The 20,011-nt window shown below is 37.5% G+C and overlaps 1 pseudogene; it reads right to left on the bottom strand.

Annotated features, from left to right (window-relative positions):
* Nucleotides 1–15,543: 15,543 nt before the first annotated feature.
* Nucleotides 15,544–16,196, bottom strand: LOC110195232 (jupiter microtubule associated homolog 2 pseudogene; annotated as a pseudogene).
* Nucleotides 16,197–20,011: the final 3,815 nt, after the last annotated feature.

The raw sequence follows: 20,011 nt of genomic DNA, 5'->3' as shown, positions 1-20,011 counted from the left end.
TCTGTATTTTTAGGTTCTCACAGGAACCTGGAGTTCTCCCCAAAGACACTTCATCCCTCAACAGATCACCTAGTGCTGGATGAGCCTTCTCTCAAACCCTGTAACGTGCAAAGCTGCCAGTTTTCAGAACCCCACTCGGAAGCCTCTCCTCTTTTGAAGTTCACCTCACCTGTCCTATCAGCTATCTGGATTCTGTTTTCTGGTAATCTAGCCTCTAAGTTATTCTCCCTCCTTTCTCTAGGTGTTCAGTACCTGGCTCACAGGCTTCTCCACTAAATATTTTATGATGAAATAATAGGGAGGAGCTGAGAATTCTTAACCTACCTCCTCATTAAAATGTCTGTCAATCAGGATTGCCTTGCTTTTGCCAGGAAAGGTCCAAATGATCTACTGCAAGAAGATTCAGAAGGAAGACACACCTAACTTTAAAAAGCCTTGTTGGCCCTCTCTCTGGGTCTTTGACTTTTCTTGGCAAAGATACTGGAGTGGTTTTCCATTTCCTTCTCCAGCTAATTTTACAGATGAGGAAACAGAGCTAAACAGGGTTAAGTGACTTATTCAGGGCCACACAGCTAGGAAGTGTCTGAGTGCAGAATTGAACTCAGGAAGATATGTCTTCCTTACTCCAGACTTGACACTCTTTCCACTGCCTCACTTTTCTTTTGCTTACTGGAGATATAATATACAAATAATGATGATAGGGCTCTAGACCTCCCCTTTGGTAAATGAGCATGCCTTATGCCCAGGAGTAAAAGCTGGAGTCTTCATTTGTCAGAGTCTGTTCCCCTGGAACTAAAGACAATGTGCCTTGTGCCAGGGATGAGAGAGATCCTAAGAACACTTTCAGGTAACATATGCTAGGGTTATGGGGTTAAGAGGGTAGAAATCATTCCCCCTAGAAAAATGAAGTGGACTTGGGCCTTGAGGATATGGTTAGAAAGTCTGTTATTCTACTCTTACCTGATTCTTTTCCTCTTCCCTGAGTTCTCCAATCTCTTTAACCTGTTGCCATGTCAATGTCTCAGAAAAAAATCCTATCATCCCTCCTCCCCCTGCCCCTCTACACGTGCCATGGTTCCAGTGTCAAGCTTAGGACCTCTCTCCCTATCCCAAGTGACCCTCAATCCAAACACAGCCTTTATCTTCTTTATATTGTCTGAAGGCAGGAAAAGTGTGAGATGCAGAGAGACCAAGCTGGATCTACCCAATACACCAAAGTGATTTTATCCCCACAACATTGTCCTGGGCTGTGAGAGCCTGTCTTCAGCCAAATACTACCAGGAAGTGGAGGTGGGATCCATAACAGAATGAGCACTGGGTGTGTGTAAGCAATCTATGGATTATAAAGATGAAAAAGTCTAACTTTCTATTCAGCTCTGGTCTTTTCATCAGAAATCCTTTAAAGTCCTCTATTTTATTGGATATCCATTTTTCCCCTGAAGGATTATACTCAGTTTTGCTGGGTAGGTGATTTGTGGTTGTAATCCAAGCTACTTTGCCCTCTAAAATATCATACTGCAAGCCCTCTGATCCTTTAATATAGAAACTGTTAAATCTTGTGTTATTCTTACTGTGGTTCCATGACCATTTGAATTGCTTCTTTTTTGACTGCTTGCAGCATTTTCTCCTTGATCTGAGAGGTCTGGAATTTGGCTGTACTATTCCTTTCAGTTTTCATTTTGGGATCTCTTTCAGAAGGTGATCAGTGGATTCTTTCAATTTCTATTTTACCCTCTGGTTCTAGAATACCAGGGCAGTTTTCTTTGATATTTTCTTGAAAGATGATGTCTAGGCTCTGGCTCTCTCTCTCTCTCTCTCTCTCTCTCTCTCTCTCTCTCTCTCTCTCTCTCTCTTTCTCTCTCTCTCTCTCTCTTTTTATCATTATGTTCAGGTAGTCCAATAATTCTTCAGTTATCTCTCCTGCATCTATTTTCCAGGTCAGTTGTTTTTTCAATGAGATATTTTATATATTCTTCTATTTTTTCATTCTTTTCATTTTCTTTTATTATTTCTTGATGTCTCATAAAGTCATTAGCTTCCATTTGCCCAATTCTAACTTTTAAGGAATTATTTTCTTCAATTGCCTTTTTGCCTCCTTTTCCATTTAGGCAATTCTGCTTTTCAAAGCATTCTTCTCTTCACTGAATTTTTATGCCTCATTTACTATTGGGTTTATCTTGTTTTTGTTCTGTTTTTTTTTAAGGCATTATTTTCTTCAGTATTTTTTGGTGCCTTCTTTACCAAGCTGTTGACTCTTTCTTCTTGATTTTCTTGTATCACTCTCATTTCTCTACCTAATTTTTCCTCTGCCTTTCTTACTTGATTTTTAAAATCCATTTTGAGCTTTTCCATGGCCTGAGACCAATTCATATTTTTTTCTTCGAGGCTTTGGATGCAGGAATTTTGACTTTGTTGTCTTCTTCTGAGTATGTGTTTTGATCTTCCTTGTCAACATGGTAACTTTATTGTCAGATTTTGTTGTTGTTGTTTGCTAATTTTCCAGCCTGTTTCTTGACTTTTAACTCTATGATGAAGTGAGGCGCTGCTTCCTAAGTGGAGTAGGCACTGTCACATACTTCAAGTTTGTTTTTTATTTTTTTTGTGCAGCTGTTTTGTGAGGTAATCCTGACTCTTCCAAGGTGGTATGCTCTAGGGAGAGGTGTGTTTTACTACTCTCCTGTATCATGCAATGGTTTGTGAGTGACCACAAACACTCTTTTCAACCCTGGAACTGTGACCAGGGTCTCTGATCCCCTGTGGGCCCAGACTCTGCTGAGCTAGTGCTCCTCACTGCATTGGGACTAACACTTAGGACTGCAACCCATATCCATGTATAGGCAATACAACAGAGTGCTGCCCCTTGTGCCAGCAAAATGACCCCTATAAATCACCTTCTGACCTGTTGTCCAATCCTCTTGCTGTCTGTAGGCTGATAGGTCTGGAAACCACCACCGCTACCATTGATTCAGTCATTCCAAAGCTTGATACTGGTTTGCTGGGGCCCAGTTTTTGCTGGTGTGGCCTGCCCCTCTCTCACCCTGCTGCAACAGACCTTTCCTGCTTACCTGATTTGTCTTGAGCAGAAACTTTTTTGCACTCTGTCTTTTGGAAGGTCCTACCACTCAAAAATTTATTTAGTCACTATTAAAGGTATTTTGAAGGTTTAGGGGAGAGCTCAGGTGAGTCCCAGCCTTTACTTTGACATCTTGGCTCCACTGGCTTGAACTCAATGATTTTAGAGAAACATAGAAAGAGTGGCATGAAGTAATGAAGAGCAAAATGAGTAGAACCAAGAGAACATTGTATACAGTAACAGCAATACTGTTTTAAGAATGATTTTGAGCAAATAAGTTATTTTGTCTATTATAGATACTTAAATGAACTATAAAGGACATAGGCAGAAAGATTCTATCTGCATTCAGAGAAAGAATTGATAAAGAGAAATATGTATAGACTAATTCTCTCTCTCTCTCTCTCTCTCTCTCTCTCTCTCTCTCTCTCTCTCTCTCTCTCTCTCTCTCTCTCTCTCTCTCCCCCCCATCTGTATACACCATCCCTAGGGCGGGGGTAAGGGAAGGAGGAAAGAAAATGGAAAAAAAAGCAAATTACATGATAATTTTGTTGTATATTTGAAAGGAATAGCAAGTTATGCATATTAGATTTGTAGTTTCATATGTATTCATCTTCTTTATTATACTATGCTATGGAAATGCTCTTTTTATTACATAAATTAAAAATTTTAAAAATATAGTATGTTAAAGAGAAGTACCTAATATTAATTTGATAGTTCATTGTTTTAGAAATATTATTTAAAAATTTGCTCTTCTTTATTTCTTTTGGATTATAGGTTTAATTGTTAAAAGAAGACTGAAGTACATGTGTTATAAAAAAAAATTAAAAATCAGTGGCATTGAGTGCTTGTGTTTGTGGCAGATTGATAATTGAGTTAAGATGTCAGTATTTTAAAATTTCAGGATCTAGCCCCATGCTTATGTTAAAGGGCATTGATTTGATTTTAGTTAAGAACTAAAAATTGCAACGAAATTGTAAAATCGCTATTTCTTCCCATAGAAAATCAGTCTTTAACCAGCTTTGGTCTAGGGTTGGATAACTAGCTTTGATAAGGTCAGATAAGCTTCTGGTTAGGCATATACACCCACCTTGCAGGATAATCTAAAGGAAGACGATATTAAATCTAATACTATATAGACATTGATTTGGTAAAAATATTGCTTATTGTGATCTGTGACTATTACATAGGACCTTAAATGTTTCCGTGTATTAAAATTGAGAATTAATTAACTTATTCTACAAAAGCTCTGGGGAAATAGATCACACCCTGCAAGCCTTAGATCAAATGCCTGAGGTCTCAAAATCTTATAATATTTTAGCTCATCATACTTTAAGCTAACCTAATAATGACAGGTGCAAATTCAAACTGTTTGCAAAACTTTATATGTATTTTTAAGTATATGAAAAGTTTCAAAGACAGGTAGAGGAGGCAGGGGATTGGGAACTGATCCAGCTCTTTAAGGAAATGGGGGGAAGATCAATACATATCTTTCAGAAAAAGAAAAAAAAATGTGAATTTATGGATGATAATCTTTTTTTTTTTCTTTTGAAGTGCTAAAAGTACTGGGCCTTGGAAATTAAAATATTACCAATAGTAATTATAAATCCAGATTTGTTTTAATTTGTTCCAAAATCTGTCACAATGGAAATGAAAATGTGGTTTGAGTGTGTTCTCCTATTAGGATAATTATGATAAATCAGAACCTAATGTAAAAGACATTTGCTATTTGGCATTAAGAAATTTATTATCTATGTGACCCTGTAAGCAAATTACTTTATGTCTGTTTACCTCAGTTTATTATGTTGCAAGGGGATAATAGTAGCACCCACCTCCCAGAGTCATTGCAGGGATCACATAATTATGAAGTGCTTAACACAATGCCTGTCATTGGGCAAATGCTATATTAATGTTAAGTGTTATTTATTATTTCTTTAATTAGATGTAATTGCTTCATATTTGATAACTTTATATGGAATTTTAGTTGTGATCAGTATATACTCTCGATGATAAGATGAATGATTTTCTCTGTAACATAATTTGGAAATGTATTCAACTGAATTGAAGCCACCTGATGGTAATGGATTTTGATTCAGATTTAAAATACATAATATTGTATATGGTATTATAATGTTTCTAAATTTTCTTGTGAAATGTGGTAAACAATTTTATCAAACATTCTGCTAGAAAAGCAACTTATATCTAGATGATATTAAATTATGAAATGTACTATTATAAAAAAAAATTTGAAAACTGTTAGGTTATTTTATCAGCCCTGCTGACCATGTGTTGTAATATTCTGAAGTACTGTAATTTAAGAACTTATAGGCCTGCAAGTTTATCTATATTTAAGAGGAAGTTTCAGTTAAAATTATTTGGTTATCCCTTATGAAAATTATGAGAGTGTTAAGTTATTTGGAGTTATTGTCATAATGTCAAAAACCTATTAAGTATATACATAAGTATTTTTAAAAGGATACTGAGTAAATTTTTAAAAGCCTGGTAAACTTTTTTATTGTGATAAAGCAAATTTAATTAGACACAATTTTTGCATTGCTTCATTTAGGAAAAAAAAAAACATGAATCTCCTCTCCATTGCAAACACTTTTTGACTAGAGGAGGGTGGTAATTAGGAGTTTATTTTGTTTTTATGGTACTTTTGGGATTTATTTATGACACTTAAAGATAATTTATAATAATTTAGTTTCAGAGAGGGGTAAACCCTGTGCTCCTCATTATTAACAATTAGTTATTAATAATCAGTTTTCTCATCTCTAATCCATGACAGTGGTGACTTCTTGCTAGCAGCCCCAAATGCAGAGATTTCCCAAAAGGACAGTTATCAGCTTCTGATGCAGCTTCAGAGTAGGGGCCACAAAATATTCAAGTTGAAAATACAGCAGCGTCTTCCCCATCTGAAGCATCTTGACTCTGCTGGCACTCAGTCAGGATTCCCCTAAGCATGTGTGGCCTTTACAGAACCTATCTGTTTCCACAATCAAGAGACAGCTGCACGCCATTCTCATGACATCCAAATATTGTTGACAGTGGATTCCATCCCCTGGTGAGATAAGAAAACCACTTGCTGCACTGACCAAAGATCCTGTCCCAAAACTGTTACAGCTTGACCTCAACACTTCTTTGACCTCAAAAAAGCCTTGGAAAAAAAAAAAGCCTTGCTATCAACACCTGCACTGGAACTCCCAAATTATAGTAAATCTTTCTCTCTTTTTAGGCATGGGTGAAAGGGAGTCGTTTCCAGTGTCCTAACCCAAACATTCTGGTTTGCTATGTGCCCAGTGACTTATTCAGTTCAGCTTGATACTGTGGCTGCTGGATGCCTACCATACTCTATAGGCTGTGGCTGCTACCACCCTTTTGGTAGAGAAGGCTTGTGTTTTGATTTTGGCTGCTCTCTTCATAGTGTGGTGTCCCCATGCAGTTGAGGCCCTCTTACTCTTCAGATCACAAACTTGCCAAATATGAAGTGACTTTGCTTGGTAACAAAAATATCACCTTCAAGTGCTGAGCCATTCTCAGTCTTGCCTCATTGCTCCCTGATCTGTCAGTTTCTGGAAAGCCGCTGCATGACTGCTTCAGAAGGAGACATCCCCATGATGACCTTATTGATATTCCTTTGTAAAATCCTGATTATGTTTTGTGTACTGACAGGTGCTCTTTTATGAGAGATGGTGCTTGCTACACTGGTGCCGCCATGGTTTTTGACTATGACACTGTCTGGGAGGCTTTATTGCCCTCTAGTCTCAGTGCCCAAAATGCCAAGCTTGCGGCTATTACCCAAGCATGTCATTTATCCAAAGGTAAAAGCACTGACTTGTGGCATGCATTTGGTGTCTAACATGCTGTTGGAATCCACTGGCTACAGAGAAGGTTTTATTCATTCATTCATTCATTCATTCATTCATTCATTCATTCATTCATGTTTTACATCTACTAGTAAGATTGTTGCTAATGTGGAATGCATCAAAGATCTTTTGTCTGCTCTGAAACTTCCTGCTGCCCCATCCATCGTCCATTGTTCTCCCCACACTGGTAGAACTGATCCTGTTTCATATGGAAATAACCATGCTGCATCTGCTGCTGCTTCGGTAAAACTTGCTGCCCTGGAAGGTACTGCACATATTTTTAATCTCTTCTCTTCTGGTGATGACAATATCTCTTTTCTACAATAACTCTGAAACTGAGAATTGGAATCAAGAATTTAAGACTGAACAGGTTGTTGGGGTCTGAGTGACTGCAGAAGGCAAACCACTCCTCTCATGGAGTTTCTATCACCAGCTATTCATGAGGGGGCCCATATTAGCATTCAGGGAATAGTGGCTTTGATTAGAAGGGTTTACATTGCTCTGGTATCAGCTTCATGGTTGTCCATGTGGGTACCTCATGGCAGACCTACTTTCAGGCCAACACTTTTGAAGAGAATTGTCCTTCACTTTGTCCTGCTGGCATGCATTGACTCTGTCAAGGAAACCCAACTTACTGACTCTGCCCTATCTCAGATCTAGTCTTGTCTAAGTGTGATTCCAAAATTTCCTATGACTTACCACCCTCAGAACACAAACCTAGTCAAACATATGAGTAAGGAGCTTAAAAACATGATTGGGAAATTGTTATGGGAAACTCTCTTAAATGGCCAGCTGTCTTTCCTCTGACCTGATTCTATATGTGAAACAGACCAAAGGGGAATTTTATATATCTCCTTTTGAAATGATTTTTGGGTACCCTCCTATCCAAGAAAGACCTTTTCCCCTGGTCTTTTCATCCTTACTGGGAGAAGATGCTTCTGCTGTTTTCTACATACAGGAGCTACAAATCAGGCTACATGAACTCCACAATGCAGGAGCAGAAGTCCTGACCTTTGGATTTTCCACTCCATGATTTACACCAGGGAGCTAAGTTATATATCAAGAACTTCCAATAAACCAATGAGACTTAGCCCACTTGGGAATGTGCTGCTTCCTGGTGCTACTGATCACTCCAAGAGCAATCAAAATTGGAGAAAAGGAATCGTGGATACACTGTTCCCATGTGGAACCCATACCTTATACTGAGGACTGAGTATTAATAATGACATTGTGTCACCCTGCTTTGTTCCCTGACTTTGTCCTGGCCACATTAATCATTACCACTTTCTTATATTGTGTCCCAGGTCCACCCTTTCTAGCCCACTCCTCACAGAAGGATTGGAAAAAGCTTAATGTCATTAGAAACATCAGAGGGAAGTGGGACATGTTCTGTATCATCTTAGAGCTATTGGGCCTTATGGGTATTGTGCCTGTCAATATATTCATCAAAGTTTTCCTGACTCTGATAGGCATGGAAGGTCATGCCTGTTTCAGAAAATGACAAAACATTAGAAGACATGGACATTTTGAATGCCACTGTTTCAAGGGGACACTGACAGTATCCTAGTTTTGTTACTATAGTTTCCCTAATTCTACAGTTTCACATAACTAGGTGTGAAATCTGGCTCCCTAACTATGCCATAAATATTTCCAGGAACATTAACATAACTTTTGATTCACCTAGGAAAGACCCCACATATCCCATTAAGAAGAATGAAGTAGAGTTGTGTTGTTTGTTTGTTTGTTTGTTTGTTTTGGGGGGGTCCTGATACCTTTTTTCATTTGTCCAAAATAGTCCTTACTCAACAAACCATGATTTCTCCCATTATTGCCCATTTACAAAAATAATAAAAATTTAATTAACTCTATTATACTATTGGCCATAGGCAGCATTTTTCCAGCTTTGTGTGAATTACATTTACTGTATGGTTTGCCAGAGTTCATATGGCTCAGTTCATGTTGGAGATGTGAGTGGTCAATGCTCGAATAATATACCTGTGAAAAATCTAACAGCAGGTGAGTCATTCATTCATGGTTATGCTATTGTACGTAGTAGCTCTAGGCAGAACCCTGCCAAACTCTCTACTCAGTTTAGGTTTCCAAAACAACATCTGTATTTTGCTAACTTCACTTCATTCAATGAGTTATTGTAGAAAAACACAACTACTCATTCCTAGTAACCTGTGGAGGAATTCCTCTTCTTGGTTCTCTTGGCTGCAGTGAAATGGCCTGTTAGCCACTGTTGGTAAATAATTGCCCGGTGCCTTATAATCCATCTTAAACTTTGAATTAGTTGCTGTGTTAAAGCCTGTTCCAAACTTGCACCAGAAAAACTTATATTAGTGCCACTACTGATAATGACTATGTTAAAAATCTTATGGAACTAGCCTATAGATAAGTGATCCATAGAAGACATGTCTCCCATTGATCAAAGAGTAAATTGTGAAACACAAATTGATTCTATTAATTCTGTTCTATAATTGATTTCATTCTGTATCTCACTGACATTTTAAATGATCACATATGTCAAGTTTCTTTGTCTTTCATTTGAGTTCAGAACTCCAGCCTTCCTCTCTGAGTTAAATTTAAAAGTTCATTTTTTATTTAAATAACTATTAATGAAAAAAACCTGATTTTCTCTATGTCACTAGCTGTCCTTGACCAATTAAAGGAAATCTATTATCTCTATAACATTTATTATTCTTGCAGTTGGACTAAATCAATCAGAATTTCCTAGTGACAAGGTAAGCAGACAGGTTGTCAAGTTGCTTTCTAGTTTTTGGAGGCTCCTTTTGAATATAAAAATGATCTGTCAGCCTCATTCAGGGTGCTTCGCCTTGTTGAAGTGCTAAGATCCCTTTTACTGGTAACTACTGGTCTTATCAACAAATTGAACATGCTCAGACCTTTTGCCTCAGTTTAGCTGAATTTCAATTGTGACAGTATTTAGACACATTATATATAATATATAAAATAAACACTATATGTAATGGAGAAAAATTAGAAGTCTTTGCATTAAGATCCAAAGTAAAACTAAAACGGGATGTATAGTATCACCATTGTTATTTCACATTGTGTTAGAAATACTACCTATAGTCAGAACAGAAAAAGAAACGGAAAGATTCAATTAAAACAAAGAGAAAACAAATTTATCATTTTCTGTAGATGAAATGAGAGTATACATAGAGAACTCTGAAGATTGAAATAAATATTAATGGTATCAATAAAGTTGCAAGATATATGATAGAGCTATATAAATTATCAGCATTCCTATACACAAATAATAAAATCTAGGAAGAAGAATTTAAAAAATAGAAATTCCATTTATAATAACTACAAAAGTTATAAAATACTAGGCATGTATCTTCTAAGATTCATCCAGGGGCTACATGAATCAGCCTATAAAACTCTCTTTGCAGAAATATAGACAGACCTAAATAATTGGAAAGACATTAATTGTTCATGGGTTGGTTGACCCAGTATCAGTAAAAATGATATTGCATCATTAATGTACTCAGCATTCTATCAATGAAACTCTCTAAAGTATGTTTAATAGAGTTAAGAAAAAAATAAAATTTATATGAAGGAATGAAAGATCAAAAATCACAAAGGTAATTATGAAAACATAGGAAGGAAAGGAGTTTGTCAGTACCAGATCCCAATGTGTACTCCAAAGCAGTAATCATTAGTAATCCATTTAGGACTGGATTTTAAAAAGATATGGGAAGCAATGGAGCAGATTAGGTATGCAACATTCAGAAACAACTAAACACAATAGTATCATTATGTTTTTAATTAATTGATTTATTTTTGTAGCATTTTAAGTTCTGAACTGTCTCCCTCCCTTTCCACTCTACACTAGAGAAGGTCACCATTCCACACACATGCACACATATGTATGTGTGTGTGTGTGTGTATATATATATATATATATATACACACACACACTACACATACTTCTATTTATCAGTTCTTTCTCTAGAGGTGGATAGCATCTTCCTTTATAGATCATTTGTAGTTGAATTGAGTATTTATAATACTCAGAATAACTTGGTCTTTCACAATTATTCTTCAAACAATATTATTGTTACTGTATACAATGTTCCCTTGGTTCTGCTCATTTTACTTTTCATTATTTCATGCAAGTCTTTCCATGTTTTTTTTTTCTAAAGTGAACCAGCTCATCATTTCTTATAGCACTGTAGTATTCCATCGCAGTCATATACCACGACTTATTTAGCCTTTCCCCAATTGATGGGCATCCTATCAATTTTCATTTTTTGCCACCATAAAGATAGCTTCTATAAATATTTTAGAACATATAGGTTCTTTTCCTTTTTCCATGATTACCTTGGGAAACAGACCTAATAATGGTATTGATGTGTCAAAGTGTATATACAGTTTTATAACTCTTTGCGCATAATTCCATATTGCTCTCCAAAATAGCTGATCAATTCACAGTTTCAGCAACATTGTATTAGTGTCTCAATTTTTCTACATCTCCTCCAACATTTGCCATTTTCCTTTTTTGTCAATCATAGCCAATCTGATAGATTTGAGGTGGTAGGTACCTCAGAGTTGTTTTAATTTGAAGTCTAGTTAGAAGATGACCCTATAGCCTGAGCCACCTGTGTGCAGGGTTATTACTGTGGCTTTCAGTGTATCTGCCTCTGATGCTTTATCACTTGTCCATCACCACAGAACTTTGAGTAGGAGTAAAATAATGAAATAGTGAAATGTAAAATAGTAAAATTGTATGGGTGATGTCCTTTGGCTCGGACATAATTTGGATTTAAGTGAAGCAGAGTTGCGTGAAGTCGTTGGCCTCATTCCCTCTTTCAGATTTGTTGAAGTCCAGTGGTAAGAAAAAAAGTCAAGACAGCTGGCAATGGCTCAAGATGCAGTGATGGCCTTGGCATTTTCCATGACTAACCAAAATCTAAGCCACCTTTCTTGCCCATTGGAACAAATTGTCTACATCCACCCATTCCACCCAAATAAGTCTTTACATACTTGTGGCAGACACCCCTCTAACTCACCTATGGGTTTGAAGCCTGTCAGTTAACCTCAACCTGATTTAGCCCATCTTCCAAAATAAATTACTGGGGTGTGACTGCTGCACATGCTACAGCTTTTTAGAGCCACAGATGAGAGTTAGATAGCAGACACCAAAGATGGAGAAGAGCCCTTACACCAGAGGTCTTAGTCTTCCCTGAATACTCTATACATCCCAAAGCTCAAGGCAAGCCACTGCATTGAAGGTAAATTATTTAACTTGAAAAGGCTACAAGCCAGGACTGAAGTGGAGGAACAGTTGGTGCTCGATTTTTTGTTTGCAGATAGTTGTGCAGTCAATGCAATCTCTGTGACTGATATGTAACAGAATATAAATCTGTTCGCTACTATTTGTGCTAATTTTTGCCTTACAATTACATCAAGAAAACAGAAGTTCTCCACTAGCCAGCACCACAGCATCCATATGTGGAACCATTGGTTACAGTAAATGGAAAAATTTTGAATGTCGTTATAAGTTCACTTACCTTGGCACTATGCTTTCCAGGCACATATAGATGATGAGGTTAATGCACACATTGCCAGAGCTAGTTCAGTGTTTGGGAGGCTCTGAAGGAGACTATGGGAAAGATAAGGTATTAGATTGCCTATGAAACTGAAGGTCTACTGTACCATTGTGCTGACCTTACTGTCATATACCTGTGAAACCTGGATGGTATACCATATTAGGAAATTCAGGAATGTCACCATGTCAGGAAACTGAACTGCTTCCATTTGAATTGTCTTGGGAAGATTCTGAAGATCATTTGGCAAGATAAGGTACAGGACACTGAGGTCTTTTCTTTCTTTTTTTTTTTTGACTACATGATTGCCAGGTTTAATGTAACTGTTATTCCCATTTCTGCCCTGCAAAAGTAAGAAAATGCCCCCATCAAAATTACACTATAAAATATAAGTAGTTCTAGAGAAAATATTGGCATCAACTGCATTTAAAAAACAAGTTTTAAAGCATAATTAAAAAAAATACAAGGACAATTAATTTCTTAATGCATTTTAGAAGAGACTGAGAGTAGGATGCTAAAAGTCTTTGGATCTTCCAAATACGGGCAGTTCAACAAACAAATGCCAGACATATGTACCTCCTTTAAATACAAATGAGCACAGATGCATTAATACTTCTTCCTGATAGCCAATCTCATTCTCGTGGGCTACTTTCATTCCCCACCCTTCCTGAGCCCCTTTTCACCCAGTTTCAGCATCCACAGCAAAAAGATACATCAGGAAATAAGGGGGGGGGAAGTTAGAAAGGGAGGGAAAACATTACCCTACGGCTGCTATTTAGAACACTTCTCATCTTTCTCACTGGATACTTCCTCCCTGCTGCTCACCACCCCATTCTACTTGAATTGTTCTAGGAATTACCATTAGCGGCTTAGAGCTTCAGAATTCAGGTAGAAAAAGGGAATTATATTGCCATGGATATGGCTAATGAGATATGTTTTTGCCACTATAAGCTAGCACCCAAAATGTGTTTTCCCACAGACATGCTGTTATAAATGGTGATTAGGTTCCATAGTTTTAGCAACATTCTGGGTTAACTAGCCTTCTGTTATCTAGCCTAAGAATTTAATCACCATTTACAACATTGTTTCTACAAAAAATGATTTCATTTCAAATAACTGACTTCTAAAATCCTAAAACACAGCCAGTTATTTAAACAGGGTATTGTCTGTACAGTCTCATAGGAAACAGCAACCTTAGATTGGCTATAAAGCAATCTCCAAAATCATCAGGGTAAAGAGGTAAAATCTTTGGCTAACAAATCCCATGTGCCAGTTCCCTGTAATTTGCCAAATAAAAAGTGTTTAACAGCAATTTCCTACAGGCACTTAAATATTGAGGACAAAGGGTACATATTAATACGTGGTGTCAGCTTGCTAAATATTCTAAGTAGAAGAATATTCCCAGAATTTGGTGTTCACCTTATAGATATCCATTGTGAAACCATGAAACTTCATCTGCTCTACTTGCATGGTAATAACAGATGTTCCAAATTGCAAGAGGTATAGAATTGTAAAATATAGTGTTATTTAGTGTGACTGAGGAACATTTCCCTAAATGGATCAAAGGGACATGATTCTATAGTTAAATATGATCAGAATAGCTTCAAAAAAATTGGTGTTTATTATCTCCACTTGAAAAACTCCTATTTTATGCAATGATATTAGATCTAGCTAATTTCCATATCTAACATTTCCAGTTTCACTTAGCAAGATTGCAGAGATTCCCCAAAATGAGTAATCACTCACACAAGGGAATTTTCTGCTTACTCTTTAGTGTACCTTTGTAATTAAGGTGTCATAAATGGTTCAAAGTCATCAGCAGTTTGTGAAGCTGATATTTAAAAAGCATTAAAAAAGGCTCTTTAAATATCATCCAAAATGTTTATTTGAAGAACTAAAGGTTTTCAGTGATTTGCTCTACTCTCCCATCAACTGATTATAGTAAAAAAAAAAAAGTCTTAGAAAAATATGAATAACCAAAATATCAGAAAGAAATTGGACAGGTTAATAAGGCCTTTACAAAAGCCCAGAAGGCCCCACTCCCCCACCTTTAGAAAAGAACTGTGTTTTGTGAAAGTAGTATGTTCACACCACTGGTGAATTGAAGAAGCAGTCAAAAGCATTTAAGGCTTATGAGAATGGCAGGGAAAAGCTATTCACTTCAAAAATCAGTAAATGAGAGATCCAACTTACTCTCTTATATAAGGCAGGCCTTTTGATCTAAGATCAGGCTTCTAGCTGACAGAAGGTACAGATGCCCCTGGGAGATCTGGGTGCAAAAATCTGCCATTAAGAATAGGTCTACAAAGAAGGGAAAAGGAAAATTGGCTTGACTCATAAGCACCTACAAGAGTTCAAATCAAGTCCAAAACCGTTTCAAGTTGCAGCTTAGTGAGTCTTTCCCTGGCTTTTGTGGGGAAAAGGTCAAAAAGCCTATAGGATGTCTGTAGAACAATGCATCATGGAGGCAAACTTAAAAGGAGACAGATTTGACACCTGTTCTCTCAGATATTAGTAGTGCCCCCAAAAAAGGTAAAGGTCCTATATCATCACTTTATAATGTAAGGACTCTGTGAGATAAATGATCTATTATCCTTCTGAAACACAGGTTGTATCCCTTTACCAGACAAGGTAGGAGGAACATTCCTCTAGCAGCTGTCCAACACATCATTCACATGAGTTTTTGGTCTCCTAGTGACACTGTCAATGGCTACTGCTGTAGGACCAATCCTAGATGTACATTTGCCCACCAAAACACAAATGTTCCTAGTACCCATGAAGATCCTACTCTTTCCCCATTTTCTTTCACTTCATCAAAGACTCTTTCATATTTGGAACTAATTCTTGGATGCAAACCTGGGGAATCCCTTATTGGTCCCATAAGATTTGTTTACTCTATTCCCTGAAAGGCTCTGTGTCCCCTGGTCCTGTGTAGCCCTAGCTGTTTCTAAATGACAAGCTTGAACAATGAGCTACATGAAAATCTTCACACATGAATCATCAACCCCTTCCCTCCCCGCCCCATCCTAACTTATACTAATTAGAAACTATAAACCTTGACACCCTAACAGAAGAGTTTCTAGTCTGAAGATGCTGGTATTAGTTTCCTTTAGTAGAAAGAGATGCTGGATTTGCCACCTGGTGGGTTGAGGACTTTGTTGTGTGAGCAAGGCCTGGGGCCCAACCTGGGCTCATGGTTGTCAATCTTGAGTTTAGACTCAGTTTCCTTTGCTCGTTCTTCTTTTCCTTTGTCACATTTCTCATCATGTTCTTCTCTTGAAGAATGTGTATTCTCTGTAGCTTTGAGTTGCAATTTTGTGTCCTCACCTTCACTTAAGACAATATGATCCTTGGGCTTGTTTGGGTGTGCTAAGGGCGCAGTAATGGTGACTGGAGACCCAAAGATGTCACCGGTCTTCCCACTGGGGGATTCAAATGATATTGAGCCTGCACAGGAGTAGGCTTTTCAAAGATACCACTTCCTTTGCCTCCTGGAGGATTTGACCTTTTGGGTGTATTCTGAGGTTCCTCGGATGCTCCAAAGATATTAGATGCCATTCTATTTGGTCTACTGGAAGGAATAACTTCTTCTGGAGTTCCAAAGAGGTTGCTTGAATCTCCACCAGGGGGTTTCATTACCCTGGAGCTTTGCTTGCCGCCCTCATTCTCCCACCCCTGGAACATCATGACAGCGGATGTGGCAGTGGCAGTGGTGGCAGCGGCAGTGGTGGTGGCAGCCACGGCGGCTCTGAGGTCTTTTCTTGAACTGAATTGTCAAGCTTTCAAACTCTACTGTACAGAATGCAAATCCATTGGGCTGATCACACTGTTCAAATGCCAAATGCATGTTTGACTAAAAGACTATTTTATGGAGAACTCACACAAGGCAAACACTCACATGGAGGTCTGAAGAAGCAATACAAGGGCACTCTCAAGGTCTGTCTAAAAACTTTGGTTTCAATTGTGAGACAGGGGAGACACTGGCACAGGATTATCCAGCATGGCATGCCTACATCAAAGATGGTGCTATGCTCTGTGAGCAAAGCAGAATTGCAATAGTTCAAAAGACACTTGAGATGTGCAAATTATTTAGATATCTCCATCCCAAATGTTCATATGGACTCTTTGTGCCTGATCTGTGGTAGAATCTTCCAAGCTTATATTGGTCTGATCAGCCACAGTCAGATATACTGTACATCGACCCCAACATAGTAGTGTCATTTTCATCCTCTTGGAGTATGAAGGACAACAACCAACCACTAATCCCCTCAAGCTATCATGCTCAATCTCACCTCCATTTTACAGTCAAATTCCTTTTCAAAGCTATCTATGTTTGTGACATCCATTGCCTCTCTTTTCCCTCACTTCTCAGCCCTTTGCAATCTAGCTTTTGATGTCACCCCTCAAGTTAAACAGCTCACTACAAAGTTAGCAAATATCTTTTAATTGCCAAGTCTGATAGCTTTCTATTAAACTTCATTCTTCTGAAGTATTTGATGCTGCAGAAATGTTTGCTCCTCCTGGATACTCTGGAGTTCTTTCACAGAGATCTCTCTTCATTCTTTGAATGCAGCTTGACCACTTCTTCTCAGTCTCTTTTGCTGGGTTCATCTTGCATATCAGCCCCACAACTGTGGGTATACCTACAAAGTTCTGCCTTTGGTTCTCTTGTATTCATTTTCTATACCATCTGATGTGGTAATCACTGGCTTCCATGGATTTAATTTTCATGTCTCTGCCAATGATTTATAAATCAATTGAGGGAGGAAAAGAGAGAGAGAAAATATACTTGTCTATTTTGAGCTCTCATCACAGATCTCCAACTACGAGTTGTATATTTCAAATTGGATGTCAGATTTTTATGTCAAATACAACACGTCCAAATTTGAAGTCATTTATTTTTCCCCCAAAATTCAATGTCCTTCTGAATTTTCCTATATCTGCAAAGGGAGCTAACAGCCTTCCAATCACTCAAGTCCATAGCTTTGATGTTATACTTCACTCCTTCCTCTAAGTCACCTCACATAAATAATCAGTTGCTAAATCTTTCCTAGTTCTATTATCATTTTTATTGTCTGCTACAACACTAGTTAGGCATGTGAGATTCCTAACAAATCTGTGCAATTTAATGGGGGTAAAATTGATGCTTTTATGCAGAAGAGAGGAAAAAAGTGTAAGTGAGAGATGTAGATGGGATTAAGGAGTGACAAGCCTTCTTTCAGTCAAAGGCAAGGTTTATTAGAACGTCAGTCATATTGGACAGACTCTTAAGGACTCTGAATGTTAGTGAGCTATTGGCTAGATTATAAGACTCTGAGCAGTGGCTAGATTATAAGAATCAGAGCACCTTAATGGAGACAAGATGGACCTTATACACAGAAAGACTGTGGGAGGGATCTAGGAGTGGCCAAGTGGTCTATGAGGTAATACAACTCCAGGGACCTGAACCACATCGCCAAGGGAGAATGGAGCCTAGATAGAATTAAGGGTGGGAAGTGGCCAGGGGCCTTAAGGAGGTAAGACAATGGAGGTCTAGGCTAGGTTAAGGGTAACTTAGAGTTGTGAGATTGGGTGTAGTTACAATGAAGCCCAGTTGATGGGATTATAGCCTCAGGTGAGATAGCCTCAGAGATTTGGCCATGTGGGAAAGTCCAGAGTTTTTCCTTTCTGGGGTCCAGATCCCAACCCCATCAGAAACTCAGGGTTGTTTTGATTTGTATTTCTCTAATCAATAGTTGTATGGAGCATTTTTATATGACTATAGATTGCTTTAATTTCTTCATCTGAAAACTGTCTGTTTATATCCATTGACCATTTAATTGGAGAATGACTCCATATTCTTATAAATTTGACTTAATTCTCTATATATTTTAGGAATGAGGCCCTTGTCAGAGACACTGGTTGTAAAAATTCTTTCTCAGTTTTCTACTTCCCTCCTAATCTTGGTTGCATTGACTTTGTGCAAAAAAACTTTTCAATTTAATGTAATCAGAATTATCCTTTTGCATTTTGTAATGTTCTCTATCTCCTGTTAGGTCATGAATTCTTCTGTTCTCCATAAATCTGAATACTATTGTGCTATAAGAAATGATGATCAGGCAGACTTCAGAGAAACCTGGAAAGACTTGTATGGACTGATGCTGATTAAAGTGAGCAGAAGCAGGAGAACATTGTACACAGTATCAGCTACATTGTGCAATGACTAAATTTGATAGACTTAGCCCTTCTCAGCAATTCAAGGATCTAAGACATCTCCAAAGATCTCATGATGGAAAATGTTATCCACATCTGAAGAAAGAACTATGGAGTTTGAATGCAGATTGAAGCATACTATTTGCTATTTTTTCCTTCTGTTTTGTTTCCTCTTTCTGATAGTTCCTCCTATTGGTTCTAATTCTTCCTTACAATATCACTAATGTGAAAATATGTTTAATAGGAATGTATATGTGTAGCCTATATAAGATTGTGCAGTGTCTTGGGAAGGAGGGGGAGAAAAAATAAAAACTCAAAAGCTTATGGAAGTGATTGTTGATAAGTCAAAATAAATTAATAAAACAAAAAAAAGAGTTACTCAGAGGATACAAGAGATACAGTCCTCTGAGACATGGTATTTTCCATGAGACTAAAGGTAAAGAGATATTTGTACACTGTAAAACAATTTCCTCTGAATACAGGTAGATAATGGAAATATTGTTATCTCTCTTTCATAAGGGAGAAAACTAAGTATTGAAAAGTGAGTTAGTATCCCTGATTAGTCCCAGAGCAACTTTTCAAAGAAATAAAATTTATTGATATCTTTTGCTTTTATATAATGCACATTTCTCAATGTGATACCCATGCCCCTTCCAAAGAGAATAAAGAAGAGAAAAATTTCAGCAAAACTAACACACACTGAAAATGTTTCCTATTATTTGCATTGTTCTACATCTGCAGTTCTACTGTAAAGGAGGAGTGCAGGAATGGAGGAGCAAGAGGTGTCTTTCCATATCTCTCCTTTCAGACCCAACTTTGGCCATTCTAGTTTTGTAGCATTCAGTTCTGAGGTTTTTTTTTATTTCCATTGATATTGTCATTATATATTTTATTTTTCCATATTCTGCTTTATTTTTTTATTTTTATTTTTCTTCTTTCCTTCCTCCCTTCCTCCTCCCTACCATGACTTCTTTCTTCTCTTCATTTCTTCTTCCTCTCCTTCTCTTTTCCCTCCCTACTTCTTTTCCTCTCTTCCCTCCTCCCTTCTTCCCTTCCCCCTTCGCTTCCTTCCCCTTCCTTTCCTTTCTTCCTTCTTTCATTTCTTCTTTTCTTCTTCCCTTCCTTTATTCCTTCAAAGGATCATCAACAGGGAGTTAAGATTTGAGAATAGGGAATATAATTGTTCTATTTGCACCTAAATTATTAAAACCAAGTAAATTATATTTGGGATCCAGCACAAAGGGGTTAAGATTACTGCTAAGCTTGTGCAAAGGGAAAAAGGGAGCCTAAACTACCAAGAATATAAA

This window comes from Phascolarctos cinereus, unplaced genomic scaffold (assembly GCF_003287225.1).
Source record: "Phascolarctos cinereus isolate Bilbo 61053 unplaced genomic scaffold, phaCin_HiC Scaffold_726;HRSCAF=1367, whole genome shotgun sequence".
Taxonomy (NCBI): Eukaryota; Metazoa; Chordata; class Mammalia; order Diprotodontia; family Phascolarctidae; genus Phascolarctos; species Phascolarctos cinereus.
This window is presented reverse-complemented; position numbering and strand designations above follow the sequence as displayed.